General features: G+C 37.0%; 1 long non-coding RNA gene across 1 annotated transcript in view; it reads right to left on the bottom strand.

Annotated features, from left to right (window-relative positions):
- The window catches only part of LOC132121896 (uncharacterized), a 107,026-nt gene extending 86,897 nt beyond the window's left edge, over positions 1-20,129 (bottom strand). The window contains exon 1 of the long non-coding RNA XR_009426329.1: positions 20,033-20,129. This is a non-coding gene — a long non-coding RNA (uncharacterized LOC132121896). The remainder of the gene's footprint in view (positions 1-20,032) is intronic.
- Between the last annotated feature and the right edge of the window lie 3,294 nt (positions 20,130-23,423).

Below are 23,423 nucleotides of genomic sequence, written 5' to 3'. Positions count from 1 at the left end.
TAAGCCAACGCGTTTTCGGTCAGAGCCAGAAACGCAGGTGCAGAGCAGTGAGAGGCACTTGAAACTGCACCGGCAAGTTTAAAAGTCTGGATTGCATTCTTATTATGGACCATACATATGCCGCGCCACAGGAGAAGAAAATATCGTCACCAAAACAGTCAAAAATAGAACGTAAAAGGAAACGTGACCGTACATTACAGAAAACAAGAGTTAATGTCGGGGAAGCTTTTTCTAGGTGGAAAGAGCTAATGCTGGATAAAGATTTCAATAGAGACGCTGAAGTGGCACGTTTTCTTCTCGACAGGTAAGTCAGTGTTACTTTTTCAAAAACAATTAATTAGCTCAAGTTGTGAATATTTTGCTATGTGCATATAACTGTACAGACAATGAAAATTCATTGCTATTGCTAGACATAAATTTTACAAACCTCGGTCGCTTCTCTTCTCTGCCTTTTGTAAACTTTCAATTCTATCAAGATCGTCTCTCGTAGCTGCCAGGCATCTTTGTCGTCGTGGTATTGACTCTCGCTCTCCTCCTCTTCCTCGTCCACCTCCTCGCCTAGATCCCACTGATCCACTGCCTCTCTGTCCTCTCCCTCTACCTCTACCTCTTCCTCTCCCTATTGTTGAATCATCTGATGATGATATCTAACAATGCACATAATTCAGAAAATATAACGAATAAAGAAGACATAATTACTAATTACAATATTTTATGTTTTCCACAGTCAGTAATCCATACTGTAACATTCGTTTGTTAGTTGTCATGTTGCAGTTTGTTTGAAATAACACACCTGTTCACCTGAAGGAAAACTCAACGAAGTGCTATTAAGAAGACATCCTGTCAAAGCTTTTTGGTACATATCGCCTACCGTAGATGCAACGCGCATTTGAAAAAGCGAGGCGCTGGAGAGCAAAATTAGTTTGAATGCAAAATAGAATTTCACCACTAGATGGGAGTAATTCCTACTTACAGTCCCTTTAATAGCATTTATAGCAAAGCCTACACTTAAGGCTGAAAGACATAAGATGCCCATCCAGTTTATCTACCTATTCTAGTTAATCTATCTAGGTCTGGCTGACATTGTGTGTGTATCATCTGTCCTTGAGAGGGTCTATATACTGTACATTAAGTCAAAGGTTTAGTGGAATGCACGGCTTCATGTCAAAAAGGCCTTCGTCCTCTACTACATCACATGTCATTATCGCACCGGAATGAAGGTTTAATGGCCTCGTAAATGATGTCATTTTTCCCTGGCTGTTGAGCTGGACAGAGTCCACACTGGCACACATGCTTTCAGCACACATCTGCTGTGTGCAACTGGCCCATTAGTGCAACCCTCAGCTAGAGGTCAAGCATCCCATTCTGGCCAAAAAAAGAATACAGCACACACACATGGCCTATCATTCTGTGTTAAATCTAATTAACACACAAACATACACATACAAGCACAGACATTACGAGTGTGCCCAAATAACGCAGTACACAAATTAGTTAATTATACCCTGTCAGTTTTGTTTGTCAGGCAACATATATTATTGACAAAAATTTATTCATCAGTAATGACAAAAAGGATTATGAAATGATACCTTTAAATTAGTTATTCAATAGAAATGCAGACGCATGATGAGACACCCAATTTCTCTGTCCATTCACCTTATAATAAATACTGAAAAATCTGCTCATCAAGGCTACATTTTAATTGATCAAACATTCTGTAATACTAGTAATGTTACATATCTTTTAAAATAACTCTTTTCTATTTTCATTTATTTTAAAATTCAATTTATTTAAAAAGCTTAATTTTTTTAGCAACCATTATTCTTCAGTCTTCACTGTCACACAGTCCTGAGTTTGGTGCTTTCTGACCTAATTTCTTATTTTTATCAATGCTGAAAATAGTTGCACTGCTTAATATTTGTGTTGAAACCATTATAATGATAATGAAACCTTTGAGCGGTATTATGATATTTAATAATTCATTTTATATACAATAAAACCATCAAATAACTGTAAAAAATGCAAATCTTTTTTTTCCAGTGAATAAAATCTTTTGAAAGATCTTTTGAAACTAGGCTGACAAAAATGTCCCATTTTGAAATCCTTGGATTTCTGATGTCTGATGCCTGAAATATTAAAATATGACTGCCCACATTTACACTTCAACAGAACTTATTTGGTGTTCAGAAACTTGGTTTAAAATATGATTTCCACAATAACTAATAAATGTGAAAAGTCATATTTCTGACAATGTGTAGCACCAGCAACTCTGAATATCTCTTAACCGATCACAGAATTAGCAAAGAATAGCTGAAACTTATTTCTAAGATGGTCTTTTAAAGGTACAGCATAAAAAAAAAAGAAAAGAAAGGAAGATGGTGGAAAATGGCCATGAAAACTAAATGATCTAGCCACAAAAACTTCGCCTAACATTACAAGTGAACATCAAAGGATCAAAGGGGGGGGGGGTCCTAATCTTAAATATGTACTATTACAAGTCCAGTATTTGGATAAGCCAATGTGATTGAATGGTTTGAAGCACGATGGTCCTCATGGAAATATGAACCACAACAACTGGAAAGGCTCATGACACAGCAAACATTGCTGCTTAAGTGCCAAGTTAGCATCTTTAAGAAACATTAATAGATGGAGATCTTTTATGATGCTACAAATTCAGTGACCAATTGATGATTTGACAGTAGGTGCAAGAAATGCATTGAGAAAACGGATTTCCTGGTAAAGTATGTGACCAGAATTATTATTATCAAAGATTATTTAGGCTATATGTTGACAAGGAACACATCAGATGTAATAAACAAGAGAGAGGTGAGAGATCAGCTGACATAACTCTCTAGAGTACAGTTTAGATTAGAGCATGTTTTGTAGATATTGATCTGCTAATCCCTTTTTAGTGATTTTTTGAGGTGTGTTTAAATATACATACAAGTCTGAGAGCAATCTGAAACTGATCAAATCAAATAAACAAATTTGTTATATTGACCATTTTGATATTTGTCCGATCAATGCAAAGTTTCACTCAAGTTATGCTGATTATATAATTTTCAATAAAAACCTGTATATTGAAAAGAATGCAATAAAGCATTTTCACTGACCGTTTTCTTGCTACTACTGTACATGCACACATCATTTCAGTCCAGTTGTTACCTAAAATAATATTTTTCCTTTTTTACAGTGAACTGTTTTTTAACCCAGTATAGACACTTTTAGATTTAACAATTCTTCCTCTCAGCTGTGCTCCTTCCTGGAGAATAATGTTCATTAAGAGCTTCATTGAAGAGCTTCAGGATTTAGGTCTTGTCACAGCATGGAGACAGCTCTTGTCAGAGTAACTTAATTACATTCGACGATGGATGTATCCCTGTGCTTCTATTACTAGACCTTACTGCTACATTTGACACTACAGATCATAGTATCCTTTTTCAAAGGTTTGAGAACTACTGTATGTCAGCATTTGCTTGCCTGGTTTATACCTCACCTGTCAGATTGAAGCAGATTAATTTTCTTTTTTTACATTAGCTGGCTGTAAAAAGGACATTACAGGCTGAGTGACCTGCAATTTTCTTTTCCTTATCTTCAAGGAAACAGAATTAAGAGTCACTAAATCTATATAACATCTGAATAAAATGTGCACAAGTTCACAAGAGCAATTTCTGTTTTGATGGTTTCATGTACTACAAGATGTGGTGTCATAGCTGACAGTAATCTAAAGGTCCACTAAGAATTTTTCTCCTTGTTAAAAAGTTTAAAAATCTGGAGATGACAACTCCCAACCAAAGTTGTAATAAAAGATGTTTTTTTCATATCACAACACCAAGAGAGAAATACCATCATACAACATAAACCAAAAATACTAAATGCGCCTTTAAATGTTGAAATGTAACTGGAATAATGAAAAAAACTGCCTTAAATATTTAGGCCTATAGTTAGCATTTATGTCTTAATTGCACATGACATGTCCATTAATTTGGTCTTAACGATGCACATTTGCCAGTCATACGTAAAAGAAACAAATAAAAACAAGATTTATGTAATTGTACTAATAAAAAAAAATTGTTGAAACACAATAGATTTATATATGAATCAAAAAATGTATTACAAGTAAATTTCACACATTTTAACAAAATCTTCATTGTTCCATGCCTAGCCATATTTAAACCATTTTCATACTTAACTGATTTTTTATTTTTTTGCAATGCAACAGATGCAAATAAATACTTAAAAAATAGACTATTGCTTTTTGGTAATGTAATAATAATCATGCTTTCACATCTGATTTGAGGTACTGAGTTAATGGATTCAATAATTCAGCTTTCTTTGGAATATACAGGTGCATCTCAAAAGATTTGAATATCATGAAAATGAAAATAGCAAACTTTCTTATACTTAATGCACACAAACTGCTGAATCAGACACAACAAGCCACTCCTGAATCAGAAAAAATAGTCAGAAGCATTCCACCTGGGGTAAGGAGAAAAATAACTTGACTGTTGCTCAGTGGTCCACAATCCTCTTTTCAGATAAAAGTAAAATTAGCATTTAATATGGAAAATAAAAGTCTGGAGGAAGACTGTAGAGGCACAGAATCCAAAGTCCAGTGTGAAGTTTCTGAAGTCAGTGATGATTTGGGGTGCTGTAATGTCTGCTGGTGTTGGTCCATTGTGTTTTATCAAGTCCACAGTCAATGCAGCCATCTACCAGGAGATTCTGGAGCACTTTATGCTTCCATCTGCTGACAAGATTTATGGAGATGCTGATTTCATTTTGCAGCAGGACTTTAGCACCTTTGGCCCACAGTGCCAAAACCACTTCCAAGTGGTTTGCTGACCATGATATTATTGTGAAGAGGAAGATAAGTAACATCTTACAATACAGAGGAGATGAAGGCCGCTATCAAAGCAACCTGGGCTTCAATAACTCCTCAGCAGTGCCACAGGCTGATCGCCTCCTTGCCACTCCGCATTGAAGCAGAAATTCGTGCAAAATGAGCCCCAAACAAACTAAATATTGAGTGCATAATTAAACCTGCTTTGGAGATCTTGAATTTGGAGATCTTTGGAGATCTTGAAGATTTTTGTTTTGTAAATTATAGATTTTATTTATTGATTTTTGAAAATATTTATATTATATTTTAAGATACTGAATTTTAAATTTTCCTAAGCCAGTGGTTCCCAACCATTTTCAACTCGCGGCCCACACAACCACACAAATATGTTTGCGCGGCCCACTTCAAAAAAAGTAACTGACCCCGCTATTGTTGGGTTAATAACTAAGTACTCAGAAGCTAGATTGTTAACTGTATTTATTGAATGAACTAGGGCTGTGCGATATGAAAAAAAAAAAAAAAACTATCGCGAATTCTTTGATCAATTTTGCGATTGTGACACACACCGATATGCTTAATGGATAAATGCATTCAGGATTAATTTGAAACATATTTCCAAAAGAAAACCAATTAGAGCTTTATCAAAAAGTTGTAACGTCTCTAGAACAGACATAAGTCAAAATTATCACTATAGTAAAGATGTAACAAAATGTATAGACTTATGGCAAAAAAAAAATCCTGTGTACAGGGACTTTTTTTTTTGCCATGCATTGTTCATAGAGCTCATTAATTGTAGCGGTGCCTCAGGTGTTTGCAGTGAGTATACAGTATGTGTATGCGGTCAGCAGCGAGAGATAAATATAATGTGAAAGCAATTTTTCGCATTTTTTATTTCTAGCCTTTTACCGCGTGCAGTGTGATTGGGGGAGATGTGCCCGAATCATGAATCTTTATAGGCAAAGGAAAAACAACTAATCGCGATCGCGAATCTTGAAAGTGATAGTGAAACCAAAAAACGATTGTGCATTCAAAAAGGGGCGGGGTATCATGATGCCGGCGCAACATTGTGATCTCTATCAGCCATCGGCCCAAACCTATTCTCTTGGCAGTTGCTTGGTAGATGTTTTTGGCTAGTTTATATTTTTCAGAAAGGCATGTGTAAATGCTTCCTACCCAAATACTGAAAAAGTCAACTCTATTGTCTTCGAATGGATAAACACCTTTTTTTTTTTTTTTTTTTTTACGGTTAGTCGCTCTAGCTGTGAGTGTTTCCAACCACTTTGCTAACTTCCAACGCGTTGCTACGTTTTACATTATGCCTACTTTCCAAGAGCTCAAAGATATGTCAACAAATCGAACATGCAACATTAGTTGTTCTTCACTTAATAGCTTGACAATCGCTCTAGCTCTTCAAAGAAGCTGTTGATCCACTATACAAAACTGAAAGATTCGTTCAGGAATCAGACTGCTCCAGCTCTCAAATTAATTTTTTTGTCAATCCAGTCTCAAATGTTACATTTTTTGTTCACCCAAAAATTTTAATTATTTAATCTTTTGCTGGATCTTTTTGTATCTTTTAAAGGGTACATAACATACACAGTTTCACCTAATCTCATGTTAATCTTGAGTACCTATAGAGTAGTACTGCATCCTTCATATCTCCAAAAAGTCTTTAGTTTTATCATATTTATAAAAGAAAAATACAGCTTTCCGATTCTCTCTGTAAAAAGCCGAGCTCCTGGAGACACAAACGGATTTGCTACACACCGTTGCTCCTCCGGAAAAACAAACTGCATCCACTGTTCGTATAACAGTGGGTTCTTTGGGAAGCTGAACACGATAAACTTTCCCTCACATCCAAAAACACACTTATTTGGAAACATTCTCGAACAAATCCTATGCAGTGCTGCCGACAATTTCCCGATGAAGCGCGCTGATGTGTGCGGTCTTGCTCTCCTCTCATCAACGTGTGCGTGGGTGCGCTTTTCCAAGAGAAATGCTCATATAAGGAGTTCCATCATCGTCTACGTCATTAGATCCACGATGGAAAAAAACAGCCGAAACTTGTACCAACCCGGAAGTAAGATTTTCAGCACAGAAATTGTCATTCATCCAAATTATTATTTTTTTTACTTTTGACATGTTTAGTATGAGAATCCATCTCTTTAAAGGGATAGTTCACCCAAAAATCTAAATTATGTCATTAATAACTCACCCTAATGTAAGAAAAACATCATCAAAGTAGTCCATGTGACATCAGAGGGTCAGTTAGAAAATTTTGAAGCATCGAAAATACATTTTGGTCCAAAAATAGCAAAACCTATGACTTTATTAAGCATTGTCTTCTCTTCCGTGTCTGTTGTGAGAGAGCTCAAAACAAAGCAGTTTGTCATATCCGGTTCGCGGACGAATCATTCGATGTAACCGGATCTTTTTGAACCAGTTCACCAAATCGAACTAAATCGTTTTAAACGGTTCGCGTCTCCAATACGCATTAATCCACAAATGACTTAAGCTGTAAACTTTTTTTAATGTGGCTGACACTCCCTCTGAGTTCAAACAAACCAATATCCCTGAGTAATTCATTTACTCAAACAGTACTCTGACTGAACTGCTGTGAAGAGAGAACTGAAGATGAACACCGAGCTGAGCCAGATAATGACTCGTTCAAGAGTCAAGAACCGGTTGCATCGGTTTTCGGATCACCAGTAATTCTTTCGGACAGTTCGATTCAATAAACCGGTTGAAGAAAATGGTTCACCGGTTCTTTTGCGCAATGCATGGATGCATTGAGTTACTAGAGTAGCATCATTCAGGTTCAGACAATCACACAGGAGAGATGAGGGAAGAATGGATGTATGGCTTCTCAGGCTGTTCCAAAGTTTAGGGGATGGCTCTTCCTTTTGCACTATATTTCTTTATTATTTGTAGTGGTAAAACACCTGCATTTTGTTACTGTAGGGGGTGCAAAAGGCTATAAGGCTTTGGAGATCTCTCAGGTACTGGAGGCTAGATTGTTTAGAGCTGAACATGTCAATAGTAGTATTTTAAAGTCAAGAAGAAGCTGAACAGGTAGTCAGTGCACAGTGGATAAAATAGCCCTGGTGTGTCAAAACTTTATGGATCCAAGAATTCTGGCTGCTGCGTTTTAGACCTGCTAAAGCTTGATTATGGATGTGGATTACAGGTGCATCTCAAAAAATTATAATATCATGGAAAGGTTCTTCTTCTTTTGTAATTTAATTAAAAAAAGCCAATTTTCTTATATTGTAGATTAATTGCACACAAACTGAAATATTTCAAGAGTTTTTTTGTTTTAATTCGGATGCTTATGACTTACAGCTTAGGACAGTGGTTTTCAACCTGCAAATGTTTCACTGTAGACATCGTCCAATGCCAAATTTGAAGATATCACCCAACTCTACAAGAGAAACAATAACCCTGTAGAAATACATCACTGGGTTGAATAATTTTAACTGACACCAGTGACAAAATCTACACCACTTCCCAGAATAAAGGATCCTTGTGGTGAAATCTTGACATGGTGTCAGAATTTTCAGATACAAGATGGTACAATCTCAAGAGACCCTCATATGAAGGGTGAACATTCACTCAAAGATGCCAGAATCTAGCTAACATAACAACCCCCTTAAGACGGCATGATTCAATTCCAAACCCAGTGAGCTGTCTAAGTAGGCAGCATTTTAAGGCATCATAAGACACAAAGGCTGTGCCAAAAGGCAAAGAGCATAATTACACTGCCTTGTCTGGGAGCATCACAAGTATCTTTCACAGAAAAGGCAATCCAACAAGGCAGCTCACTAGGTTTTTGAACGATGTTTGATCTTTGGGGCAGCTTTTAGAGAGGGTCCAACAACTCTGCCAGACCTGCCATTAAAGGTTTGGTTCGGCTATTTGTGGACCACCACACCATTTGTGGATCTTCATTCTCAGTTCTGTGATAAGCCAGTTTGAACATAATAAAAGTGAACAGAATATGAAGCTTAGAGGACTGGTACATACCGTCATCTGTGCATGTAATGCATTCAACCAAAGCAGTCCCACATGGGCAGCCATGGAATACAACAGTGGGCAGTTTTTTTCTGTGTCTGTTTTATGTACAGTATCTCCATCCTAGTGCAGATGTTCTTTTAGATGATTGTTATTTGCACCAGCTTATGGCCATTTCAGTTTAATAAGCCAGTTAAGGAAAATGATGGCCAATTACACACATTTTAACACTGTACATGAGGCTTTAGCTTTGGAATTAGACTTAAACTATACATTTTAAATATAATGAGTATTTAAAGGTGCTCTAAGTGATGTCACACATTTTTTAGGCCAAAACATTTTTTGTCGCATCCAGCAAACATCTCCTCACTATCCGCTAGCTGCTTGTCCCCTGAACACACTGTAAAAAAACGGGGTCTCTCTAGACACCACAGGCTCCACAAACAACAAGAAAAACAAACTGGGCTCACCCGCACCACAAAACATAACAAACTGTTCCAGCCAATAACCGACAAGAAAGATTTGGGGGTGGGGTTTGGGGGGTTAGTGCACGGATGAGGAGGCGGGAGGGTCTAGCTAGCCTCCGTTTTGTTTGACAACAATTTGAACGTCAACAAGAAGTTACGACTCCCGGCATCGCTTAGAGCACCTTTAATGGGGGCATGTTTGAGGTCTAGGATTTTCTTACACTATCTTTTAAAAGTTTGTGATTTTTATTTTTAAGTCTATTATTTTCATGTTTGCATTTATTTGAAAAAAAAAATCTTATATCGCAAAATATTATTACAATTAAAATAATTGTTTGTTGTAATATATTTTAAAATGTAATTCATCCCTTCAGCAGCCATTACTCCAGCATTTAATGTCAAATGATCCCTTGCTTCTCAATAAATATTTCTTAATAAGCTATGTTGAAAACATTTTGAAAACAAAAAATTTGTGGAAATGTAATATTTTTTCAGTATTCTTTGATGAATACAAAGCTTAAAAACAGCATTATTTGAAATAGTTTTGTAACTCTATAAATGACTGTACTGTCACGTTTGATCAATTGAATGTGTCCTTGCAGAATAAAAGTTTTCAATTATTAAAAAAAAAAAAGAAATTACTGACCCAAACGTTTGAATGGTGGTGTATCTAAGATCATTTATCAAATCAAAAACAAAAAAACTTTAAATAAATCATAGAATGGAATGAGGAATATGAATATGACCTGTAAACATAAAAAAACAGATATTGAGATATACCATACAATCACAACAAGCAATTATTGCTACAATACAATCAAAGAGTTTTTCAAAATGAAGAAAATCTAAATGTTTCTGCCCCAACCTCAGCATCACTATCAACACAAAAGGTACCGTTATAATGCCCGTAAATCATTAAGTGCAAAATATTTTCATTTCACAGCTAATTATTGGCAAGTATGGAAAGTTGATTTGATTTCATGAGGAATAAAAGTCTAATTTGTAAAGTAGTGTGATTCAGTGTTTGAGGTGATATTTAAATGAGGAGGTTTTAATAAACCTGAAGCTTTTTCTGAAACCTGTAGCAAGAGCAGCAGAGTATGTGTGTATATGCTAATCAACATCTGAAATAAGGTAATTAAAATGAGATGCTGATCTGCTATCTCTCTCTCTTCACTCTAAGTTGGTCAAAGTTGTCCCCTGAGGGTCAACATGGCACCTCTAAAAGGCAAGAAGTACCACGATCGAGTGCAGACACCTCTGCCCTGCCAGAGGGCAGATTTCTGTTCGCCTCTCGAGAGGTCAAGTGTTGAGTTTCACGTGACCACTTTTCAGAGCTTGTCCATGACAGGTTGTAAAGCCTGAGGGAAAGATCAACAGATCAGCCTTATACTTCTTTCAGACTGTAGAAATAGTACTTTGTCAAAAAAGTACTCCGACTTCCTTTTCAAGACATCCCTTGTCTGTCTGCCAGACTGTCAGATACTTCATATTGAGTGACCAGACAACGACCCCATGCTTCATGAGCTGGACTTGTTTTAGGGTGGATTACTTTAGTTATCTCTAAATCAGTGTGTCTCACCACCCTCTGCAGTGCTGAGCCTCACACTGTGCAGGAGGATCTGGTGGGATTCTGTGAGTCACGGTGTGCGAGAAAAGAAAGTGCAGGACAAAAAAGGCAGAGAAAATGAGGGATACACGAGTGGGAGTTTATGATTTTATTTGCACAGGCAATTAAGGCTGACTAGTTTATAAATTCAGATGCTTGTTTGTGTATTACTGTTTCCCCTCATGTAGGATGCGTAATCGTGAACTCCTCTGTGGCCATCTTGATGGAGGCTGTTTAATGTTGGCTGGCTGAACATTGTTGCAACTATTTAAAGAAAGAAGTTGAAAAGTTCTGCATAACGTCACAGTGTGTAGAGCAACTTGTGAATACTAGAGAGAACATGCGACAGTGAGATGTAATGATTTATAAATAAACATAATGCTGTCCAACTTTAAAATGGAGAGAGGTTTAAACGAGCTTCAGCAGAGACACATACTACGGTGAATATTTCGCCGATATGTCACCGATATGTAAACTTTTTTACGAAACATAAAGCAGATAACATGCTTAAAATGATGTAATTACGCACTCCATTATTTGCTACTGGCAACCTGGATGAAATGCTTTAAAGCTTAAGTCTAGAGATAAACATTGAAACTTTGAATGGCTATATCTCCATAAGGATGTGGCGAATCCGCACCAAATTGGAAAGGAACCCAGTCGAATTCGAATCCAGTGTATGTCTAGAGGCCCTCTTTCAAATGAGACTGCATGATAGCCCCCAAGGTTTAGGAGTTGAATGGTTTTGAATGGAATTGAATTGAATTAAAGTTGAGTAAACATCAACTTAACTGTTCAGTGCACTTTCAGACTCATTTTGGATAATAAAGTTTATTGTTAAATGCCCTGCCTCCATTACATATCTCTGTCACGTCATTATAAGTGTTTGATCACTACATTTGAGTGATCACTGCAGAAAATGTTTTATAATATATATTCTGTTCATGTAAAGTGAAGTGAAAGTGACATACAGCCAAGTATGGTGACCCATACTCAGAATTCGTGCTCTGCATTTAACCCATCCAAAGTGCACACACAGAGCAGTGGGCAGCCATTTATGCTGCGGCACCTGGGGAGCAGTTGGGGATTCAGGGCCTTGCACAAGGGCACCTCAGTCATGGTATTGCCAGCCCAAGACTCGAACCCACAACCCTATGGTTAGGAGTCAAACTTTTCTAACCATTATGCCATGACTTCCCCAATATATATACTGCACTCTATCTATAGTACCAGTCAAATGTTTGGACACACAAATGGGAAAGTGTCCAAACCTTTGACTGGTAACCTCGACATTGCGAGTAAATCACTCGCATATGCGACTAAATCTTCACTGTGGGCAACTAAATGATGTCTAATATTAGCCAATGGCTAATAAATTCTTAGATTTTACTCGCCAGTGTGTGAGTTGGAGACTAAGTGAAAGTTTATCACAGATATATTTCATGGAGGCTGATATATTTGCGCTTCAGAGTTTCACGCTTCATCATGCGATCCGTGATATTTTTCAGTTAATCTATAAAGGATGTACAATGCACCTGTATTTGACGTAATGTAAACTCTATTGTGAAGGTGCACTACCCGCCATTGCTTTGTCTCACACACACGCAGAGAGAGAGAATTGACATGCTACAGGTAAACAATATACTTTGTTGTATCTTCCTGTCAAAATAACAGCTTTCCTTCGGAATTCTTCAGCTTTTAAGGACTGCAGGGTTTTCCGCTAGTGGGCGGAACTAATGCACAAACGGCAATCTCATTGGGTTCTATCATTAAATAATACTTAATTATCATATTAAGATTGCTTGACTGACTGATGTTAAGAGTGTACTTTCCTATATTTAAAAAACTGTACCATTTTACAAACATGTATTATAAATCTGTTATATATATATATATATATATATATATATATATATATATGAAGAGTTCAGATGCAAAAGCCTCTTAAGTGCCATCTGAAATTTCCACCTAAAATTTTTATTTTTATCAGGCTCCTATGCTTAGGTTGAGTAATTTTACTGGCAATGTGCAGGTCCTTTTCCAGGCTATTAAAGTGAAATAACTGAACATAAATATAGGATAAAAATCCAAATTTTAGATGAAAATTTCAGATGGCACTTAGAGGCTTTTGCATCTGAACTCTCCATATATATATATATATATATATATATATACGAGTGAAAATAAGTATAGTTTATACACACATTTAAAAATTTACACCATATACATATTAGTCTATTTTAAAATAAGCCTACATCCCGAAATGCATGTGAAATGCTATGATCATTATTTCACTGACTGATATGATGAATTGACTGTATACATTTCCAGGCTCATTTTCAGCTAGAAAATGTACAACTACAGTCATGCACAACATGGAATTTTAAATTACAAAAAAAACACTTAATTTAAGCTAACATGATGATTTTTATGCTTGTCGGACTCGTACCTGCAAATGTTCAAGCTGGTTGAGTAGCTTTTGTTAAAGCAAGAGTCTTCATGCATAGCTTACGCTGCACAACTATATTATGCTGCACAACTATATATATTCCTTTATCCTCTTTGAAAAGCAAAATAACTGTGAAATTTCAAGACATGAAAACGTTTTTCACAGCAGGAAGTGTAGTAATTAATTTACTGTAGCAGTGTCTCTGTCATCCCGCGTTTGAGGAGAATAATCGTACAGTCGTGGCCAAAAGTTTTGAGAATAACATAAATATTGGAAATTGGAAAAGTTGCTGCTTAAGTTTTTATAATAGCAATTTGCATATACTCCAGAATGTTATGAAGAGTGATCAAATGAATTGCATAGTCCTTCTTGCCATGAAAATTAACTTAATCCCAAAAAAATCTTTCCACTGCATTTCATTGCTGTCATTAAAGGACCTGCTGAGATCATTTCAGTAATCGTCTTGTTAACTCAGGTGAGAATGTTGACGAGCACAAGGCTGGATATCATTATGTCAGGCTGATTGGGTTAGAATGGCAGACTTGACATGCTAAAAGGAGGGTGATGCTTGAAATCATTGTTCTTCCATTGTTAACCATGGTGACCTGCAAAGAAACGCGTGCAGCCATCATTGTGTTGCATAAAAATGGCTTCACAGGCAAGGATATTGTGGCTACTAAGATTGCACCTAAATCAACAATTTATAGGATCATCAAGAACTTCAAGGAAAGAGGTTCAATTCTTGTAAAGAAGGTTTCAGGGCGTCCAAGAAAGTCCAGCAAGTGCCAGGATCGTCTCCTAAAGAGGATTTAGCTGCGGGATCGGAGTACCACCAGTGCAGAGCTTGCTCAGGAATGGCAGCAGGCAGGTGTGAGCGCATCTGCACGCACAGTGAGGCCAAGACTTTTGGAAGATGGCCTGGTGTCAAGAAGGGCAGCAAAGAAGCCACTTCTCTCCAAAAAAAACATCAGGGACAGATTGATCTTCTGCAGAAAGTATAGTAAATGGACTGCTGAGGACTGGGGCAAAGTCATATTCTCCGATGAAGCCCCTTTCCGATTGTTTGGGGCATCTGGAAAAAGGCTTGTCCGGAGAAGAAAAGGTAAGCGCTACCATGAGTCCTGTGTCATGCCAACAGTAAAGCATCCTGACACCATTCATGTGTGGGGTTGCTTCTCATCCAAGGGAGTGGGCTCACTCACAATTCTGCCCAAAAACACAGCCATGAATAAAGAATGGTACTAAAACACCCTCCAACAGCAACTTCTTCCAACAACAGTTTGGTGAAGAACAATGCATTTTCCAGCACGATGGAGCACCGTGCCATAAGGCAAAAGTGATAACTAAGTGGCTCGGGGACCAGAATGTTGAAATTTTGGGTCCATGGCCTGGAAACTCCCCAGAAAGAATGGGTTGCTATCAGTCAGGATTTGGCCCAGAAGTTGATTGAGAGCATGCCCAGTCGAATTGCAGAGGTCCTGAAAAAGAAGGGCCAACACTGCAAATACTGACTCTTTGCAATAAATGTCATGTAATTGTCGATAAAAGCCTTTGAAACATATGAAGTGCTTGTAATTATATTTCAGTTCATCACAGAAACAACTGAAACAAAGATCTAAAAGCAGTTTAGCAGCAAACTTTTTGAAAACTAATATTTATGTAATTCTCAAAACTTTTGGCCACGACTGTAGACTGTGTTATTTGTGCACGCACCATCAGGCAGCTGTCTACGTGTCAACAGAATCAGGAACTATGCAGTGCTAAATATATGGTGTTATGTCAAAATATTCATTTATTTAATTTTAAATTATTATTTTTTTAAATCCTGATAGTATTCCCACTTTGTACAAAATGTAACTGTAATCTGAATACTTCGTTTTTTGAAGTAACTGTAATGGATAACAGTTACTAGATTTTTGTATCCTGAATTATGTAATGCCATTACAAGTATTCTGTTACTCCCCAACCCTGGTTATGATGAGTTTTTTTATTACTGTAACAATGTTCTTAAATGGGAAGAAGGAGGCGGGAACCGGCGGACAATAAAAAAATCAAGCTTTAATAATAAAATAAACACAAAACAGCGAGACAGCAACTTACGGACGACTGCCGCGCACAAACAAAACCAAAACATAAAATAAAACCCAGGCCCGGTGCTCTCTCGTCCTTCACTGTCGTCACTCCTCTTTTATATCCTTCCATCTCCTTCATGGGACTCAAGACCAGTTAGTGTCGCAGTGTCGTTCATTTCCAATCACTTCACCGCACTCGTCACAATTACATAATGACATTTTATTATTTACCACTAGTGGCCAATGAAATCACAAAAAGTCAAAATAAATGCAAGTCCCTTGGGATAAAAGTGACAGGCCTAAAGTGTAGATCAGGTTAATGAAAAAAAGAAACAGGTTTTCACCTTTCTCTATGTTGGTCTGAAGCCCTGAAGATGAACCATCCATATGCTACAGTGTTTTTATAATTTTACTGAAAAAGCACAAGGGCATGCAAAATAAACACGCTAATGGATGTTTTAGTCATCGTGGATGTGGAACTTCAGAGGACCTCCTCAATAGTGCATAGATGACTCCATCAAATACACCTCCGGCACATCTATGACAGCAGAAACAGAGAAGAGAGCACCTCTGCTTTCCACTCATATTCCAAGGTGCTGTTACCATGGCAACAGCCTTCTAATATCCTATGGCAAGGTTTCTACGGCAGGCTCTCTCTGCACCCATAATCAAAGGCACATATTTGCTCAGTCAAATCTAGATCTCGTTCAATCCAGCTGTTCTGTAAACATCAGTGATGACACATTCTGACTTGATGGGCCACAGCACTCACTTGCACATTAGCATATTTTCAGGGGGGAGCAATGAAGACGTCAAATGTCAGATAAATGTCAAAATGCATTAAAATATTCAGCCTTTCAATATATGTCATTTGATGCAGTATGAGACAGATGCTGGCTTTTCTCCTGCAGTGTAACCGTATTATCGGTAATACATTTGAGATATTTAACAACTAAAACACAGGGCAGAATTTAGTGCCCACAATTCCTGCAGAAACACTTGGTAATGGTAATTACAGAGGCATTCAGAGAGGTTCATATTTTCGTCGCCTATGAACTGTTCTGCGGAGACTGACGTACTCTCAGCAGTACTGCCCTGTATGCCTCTGCTAAACATTAAGGAGGACGAATCAATGCCATTTACAGTGCTTATAAAGGGATAGGTGAATCTGTCATTATTTACTCACTTTTTAATTTCTTTCGTGCACGTAACACAACAGGAGACCTTATGAAGAATGTTCACGCTGCTCTTTTTCACAAAACAAGTGAATGAGTACCAGAAAAAGGACACCCTCAAAGAACTCTAAATTACAAAGCCCTGCACATGATATGTGTATCATGGCCACGATTTACTAATTTATTCCCTGATTTTAGTTAAAGGGGTCATGAACTGAGAAATCTAAATTCCTTTGATCTTTCAATATAGAAGAGGTCATTGTGCTATAAAAACCTCTTGTTAGTCTAAAAAAGCTTAAATTGAAACCAATCTGCCAAAACAATGTGCCACTCTATTACATAATAGTGTGGCTAAACACTGCCTCTGCAGAAGAAGATCAATTCCTGCTTCTAAATCACTGCCTGTTTAGCCCCACCCACCGATTTGCACAAATAATAGGTAAAAGACAAAGTGGCAATTGCAGGTCTATGCAGACACCAAGTGATAAACTTTAAGTACCACGGATTCATTTACAAACAAGGCACTATTCGACATGGGATTTTCCGAAAGATTGAAACTAAAAGATGATGCAATGTCGACTATATTGCTTCCAATGTCACACCACACAAGTCTGTGTAACATTTTTTATTACATGATCACTATTACTGTGTTATTACAGATCGTTTGATATAGGCTGAGTATTTATAATATGTAGTGGGGTTTCTAAGTCACAACTTCTCGCTACTGGGGTTCCTCAAGGTTCAGTGCTTGGACCTCTTCTCTTCTCCATCTACATGTCATCATTAGGATCTGTCATTCAGAAGCATGGATTTTCTTATGGCTTTTCTTATCACTGCTATGCTATCCAACCAGATGATTCAACGGTAGCTGTTTATATTGGAGCCTGTCTTAACCATACATAAACATATAAATAATAATACAATACTGTACCACAATATCCTCAAGGCAGCTTGACACACTAGAGTAGAAAAATACACTGACATGCTGTGGTGTGACATGTTTAGCTGTGTTTTAGTCACATTGCCAGGCATTGCACGTCTAAAAGGCTTGTCGATGTATAGGTTTAATAAGAATCCCTAGCTGATGATAAGGACTCTCTGTGGTGGTCTTACGTTAGCTTACATGTATGAATTTCATCAGTAAACCACATCATGTTGAGTGAAATAAAGCGTAGCATTAAACTGATTTCACACACTGGCATTGCCTGCAGACTTAAATACCCTTGGTAACCTTGAATAACATGAAGGTACACATAACGCAGCACTTCAAGCTGGAAACATACCATTAGCTGTTATTACATTAGGTAAAATTCTGCATGGTGCCAGCAAATCATTGTGAATATTACTCACTCTGTGCCTGTGGGCACTGGAGAACATTTCTACACAAGTGTTTCCTACGGATTCTTGTTTTTTTTTTTTTTTTTTTTTTTGCAGCACCAGCAGAGGTGCTCCCGTACACCTATTTTACATATGTATAAATACGTGCTTACTGCTCTTGAGTCCATGAACAGCAGCCACTGTGTCAAAACACAGCTATATAGAGAATTCAGAAATAGGCAATGCAAAAGAAAATAGGCAAACATAGGACATAATTTTTGTGCTTCATCAAGACTGATCAGCAACTTCATAAGGTGAACAAGTAGTAATCAAGCCAAGATTTCCAGCCCTTTTTAAACTATATTTTCAGCACTTGAAGTCTAACCTGAGCCGCCTGTCACCTCGCGCCCACCCTGGTTTGCCATTATTGCAATGCAACAGACTTCAACACACCGCCTAAGAACCTTGTGCTTACTATTCCCTTGACAAAGGCACTGGAGACTCTGTCGTGTGAATTTTTATTTTAAAGTGGCTCTCCTGGGCATTTTCACTCTTTGTGCTCATTTTCATCCCCTGCCACATTATGTAATACAAAAGCTGATTTCTCCAGTGCCTTAAGGACTTTCAGCTCTCTCTTAAGGTATAATTAAAGAGATATACTTCATGTCTCCCAATTTAAAAACGTCATTACTAGTGTTTCCCCCATTTCTTCGCCCGAAAATGGGAATTATGCTGGTAATTTCTGGGAAATCACTTTTCCTTTGATGTCATTCAAATGCACTATTAAAACATTGGAGGTATAGCACTGAGAAAAAGTGTTCCAGCAAAGGAAAATGCATTTAAAAAAAAAAAAAAAACATCAGATCGAGCAGATCAGGTACAATGTTAGTTAAGTTTCCCCTTAATTGCATCATTCTCAAATGTGCTCTATTCTGTCCCTCTACGAAGCTCCAGGGAGACTTGCTGCTACAGTAATAACAGTTAGAAGATGTTATTAAAGCAACTTGGCAACACAGCATCCCTTATTAAAGACAAGAAAACAATTTGCCACAGCAAAAGCACATATCTGTGATGCTACATCACTGAAAGAAAAAAAATGAAAAACAAGAATGGGAGGATAATGCACTGTTCACATATGCTATAGTGGGTGTTGCTAGTACTGTTTGCCCTTACAGCTATGTGTAAAATACTTGAGTAATTTTATTGAATTACTGTTCTTAAGTATTATTTTTCGGGTATTTGTACTTTATTCATGTAAAATGTAAACTGATTACTTGTACTTTGACTTGATTACATGTCTGAAAAAATGAACTTTACTTTTTACTCCTTACAATTTTATTTCAACTTAAGTACTCATTAATATTTTTTGCATTTTTATTTTATGTCATGCACATTAAATGTGGAAAACAGAAACTCAAAAGTGCTTTTGATGTGAAAGAACCAATGAGGTTTGTTTTCGAATCAAGCACACACAATTCATGTCCATTCTGATATATTTTTAGCTGTATTTGCTGAATGCACAAAAAAGGTGCAAATGCTATCAGTGATGAGAATTTAAATACAATTCATGTTTTGGCAGGGATGACAGCTTTTTTTAATTAAATGGTAAAAGCTTGGTATGTTAAATTAATCATAAATCATGTTTAGTGATGTTCTTAACAGGGAGTGGACTTTTCACACACCAGGCTATTTGCCAATAGTTACTATGCTGTATGGAAACCACAACAATAAAAAAAAAAAAACACACAAAACCATATTGTCCCCGTTTTTAAATTCGTAGATAATTACAAGTGAGATTTCATTTGATAGTTTGACCAAATGAACTAGGAAATGTCCACGGTTTTCTTTTCAGAAATACAATTTGTTTACATAAACTGTCTGCACGGTATTACGACAACATATAATTTATCTTAATTTTGACAATCAATCCTGGTATAACAGTCCAGTTATGACCACTGACCAGTATTTTAGCCAATAAATTGCTACAGCGAATACTAACTTGTGTCATGAGTAACGTTACACATCAAACAAGCAAATCTATCGTTCAAATCTAAACGAGAGTTGTCAAAAGTAATGAAGACGCACATACCTATTAACTCCTGTTCTGTCAGGACAAGGCTTTAGTAAATTACGACCATTTTATTTATTCATTTATTTTTATTCCAAACGAGTTATCCTTCAAGTTTTTTTCTACTAAATGATTCCACAGTCCACACGATGGCGGTCAAACACTCTCTTCAGAAGTGTTCGATTCCTCCAGAAAGCTAGAGGGCGCCGTTTCCAAACACAAACAAACCAGATATGATCTCAGGTTATGACATGTGCGAATCCTATTTCCACCTCTGTAGTTTTTTGCTGGTGTTGTTGTTTTTGTTACTGAAGGCAGAATTACACCGATGCATTTAAAATATGAAATGTAATAATAGTGGTAAACATTTTAATGTTTTGTTTGTCTATTTTTTTCTTTTGATTATATTTTTTACAGTGTATCAACTGGCTGCATTTATACATTTTGAAAACTATACTATATATAGTAAATAGATTTAAATTAATGATGTGGGCATTACTGTTCAGTCTGACACCAGATGTTTTAGCCTAGGCAGAACTTATGTAATTTTTAAACATATCTCTTTATTACTAATCATTTTGAGTAATTCTGAGACGTGTGTTGTCAGAGGTACATCCTGGATCCTGTGGCAATCATACTGGAAATTCTGTATAGGCGTTCCATTGGAATTTGTTTCTATCAATCAGAAACTGCATGGAATGTTCTTATGCATGTCATCTGTTTTATTTCTTCACAGAGCTATAATCAATCTACATCCATCTGGCACACTTGTCATATCATGTCATAAACTGCATTTTACACTATGGCGAATTTATATTTAATACATATACAGCTCTACTTTTTTTAAACCACCTTAATGTGCTGTAACATAATTACAACTCTGGCCTTCTCACTGACAAGTGAGGACAAAGCTGAGAGTGCAACTGGGCAGAAGCATTCAAATCTGGCACATACGAAGGCCTTAATTTAATGGATGATGACAACTGATTGTGCAAGGCTTCTCGAAACGACAAGTTGAGGTTGTTTTAATGAGGCATGATTACAGGGTTCTGTTTTCTTCCCTCTCCCTGTTTTAAACATGTCCGTCGGAGAGCCTTGGCCCCCTGGCAAACGTTACATAGTATATTTATCACCTTTGAAAAAGCTGTAGCGAGCATGGTGATATTCCAAAAGCCTAAATATGGAACGCAGGTCAGTTTTTTCTTCTCCAGTTTCAAGCAGTTTTAAGGTCCACAGAGGAGCTTGGAAACACCATAAGCAAGGCCATGAGTGCAAAGCATCAAAGACTGGTAAAATGTGACATAGTTCAAAATGGCCCACTCTTCTTTTGCAGGATGAAAGTAATTGCTTCAAAGGTGTTTGTATGGAGGGGCTGAGCTGACTTCTGGAGGGAATGTCACCATGGCAACAAGCCCAAGACGACATTTAGAATCAGCGATAAAACATTAAGCAAGGAATACAGCAAATACAATTACCAAGATAACATTTGTTACACTGGGGGCCAAAGGCAGGATTCGGATCTTTTCCGCAGTTAAAAGCATGGATGCAGGATGCAGAGCTTGCGTTTTTGCTTAACAGTCTTTCAAAGCATCTCACTTTCATCAGAGCCCCGCTCCGATTCTGTGAACGGCTTGCTGGGAGCCAAGTTGATTTTCTGCCTTTGACTTTTAGAGGACCTTGAGAAGGCTGCAGTCGCACTTTAGCAATGGGTTCCCTCCTGAGGCTAGTCTCAATCAGGCAAAGCTCTGCACAGTCCCTAGGAACAGCTCTGTGAATTGCTGTTCACCCTGAAGGACCACAGCTGAGGAAATCACACTAACCAAAGACAAAAGACACAGGCTACTATTTACACAATACACTCACATGCAACATTCCCAGAGGGTCCTTACCTGTATATTTTACCGTTTGTGTAAAAACCCTTGTATGTTTTTGTGTGTGTTTGAAGATCTGTTGGGTATAAAACACATTTATAAGACCTTGTAATAATTGTAATGCAGCACGACAAAAAAAGACAAACGTGGCAGGAATGTAATGAGACTGACATCATGAGGTCTATTATATCTTTATGGCCAATGCTGTCAGCGACAACAATGAAAGATGGATGATTGGACTGTGACATCTAGTGGCAAACGGCTGATTGATGGCCTGTCAGATTGGAGATTTCTTATACACAGTTCATGTATGTCTGCCATCAGTCTTTTACAGGCATTATTGATTAACACATACCAGACAATTAAAACTATCATTCACCAGCATGTGTAATTAAAGCAGTTGATAGTCACATTTATATATTCAGCACTATGTTATCGATAATCACATTGATATATTAATTGCTGATAACCTGTGTAGTGCTTAAGGCACTTTTGTGTGCAAATGAGACAGATGTTTCCCATAGATCCCATAGACTTAAATAACTGTGCTTTACAACAAAAGCTGATCTTCACAAACTGAATTGAGCCTGAAAGGTCCCATGGGAGACATGTTTCAAGATAAGTAGCAAAATATCATTTCTCCTGTGTTCTTCCTATGACATACAGTACTTCCGAGTGAAACATCATTGAAAAAAAAAAAATTGGATTAGGACTTGGTTCTGATATTCAGTTGAGATCTGAATGAAAGCTTGCAGTCAATTAAGTTAGGTTCACTTTTAAAAAAAATCAGCAATTTCACCATTTCTTAATATTCTGACATTGATGAAATGTGCATATTTTGAGGTCGTTTGGAAAAAACAGCTGCCCATTTATTTTTTAATATAAACAATAAATTATGATTTTACTTTTTTTATTTTTTACCCCTACAGAATTAAACCACTCATTTGTTTTCAAAAACATCATTATGAAAACCCAGATTAATTAGACCTATCTTGGATGTAGCCAATTTCATTATATTATTCACAACATTTTTCATTAATTTTTTTTAATTCAGCTCCCTAATTTAATACTTTAGACTTGTACATACAGTTAATTTATATACAAATTACAAGTGGTGATATTCCAAAAGCTAAATATGGAACACACACAGGTCAGTTTTTCTTCTCTTGACTACCAGTTTCAAGCAGTTTTAAGGTCTCAAGTCCACAGAGGTGCTTGGAAACACCATACTGTAAAATGTTTTAATTCTAATTTAATACTTCATATCTGTAACTAAAATGTATTAATTAATAAAGGTTTTCGATGCTTTACATATCAAATAAAACATCATAATATAGAAGTAATAGTCTATTTTGACCCACGCTCAAATGGAACATTCCTTTTCAATAGGCGTGGTGGATTGTAGACTAGGAAGTAAACGCCCACTGCTATGATTAGATAACAGTTGTGTATGTTTGACAACCTAAGTCCTTCACAGATGAACTCTGCTGTGATTTAAGTTAAAAACACTTAAATAAAGTACTGTACATATCAAATAATCT

Source organism: Carassius carassius, chromosome 40 (assembly GCF_963082965.1).
Source record: "Carassius carassius chromosome 40, fCarCar2.1, whole genome shotgun sequence".
Classification (NCBI taxonomy): domain Eukaryota; kingdom Metazoa; phylum Chordata; class Actinopteri; order Cypriniformes; family Cyprinidae; genus Carassius; species Carassius carassius.
The sequence above is the reverse complement of the archived record's forward strand: the minus strand, read 5'-3'. Positions and strand labels throughout refer to the sequence as shown.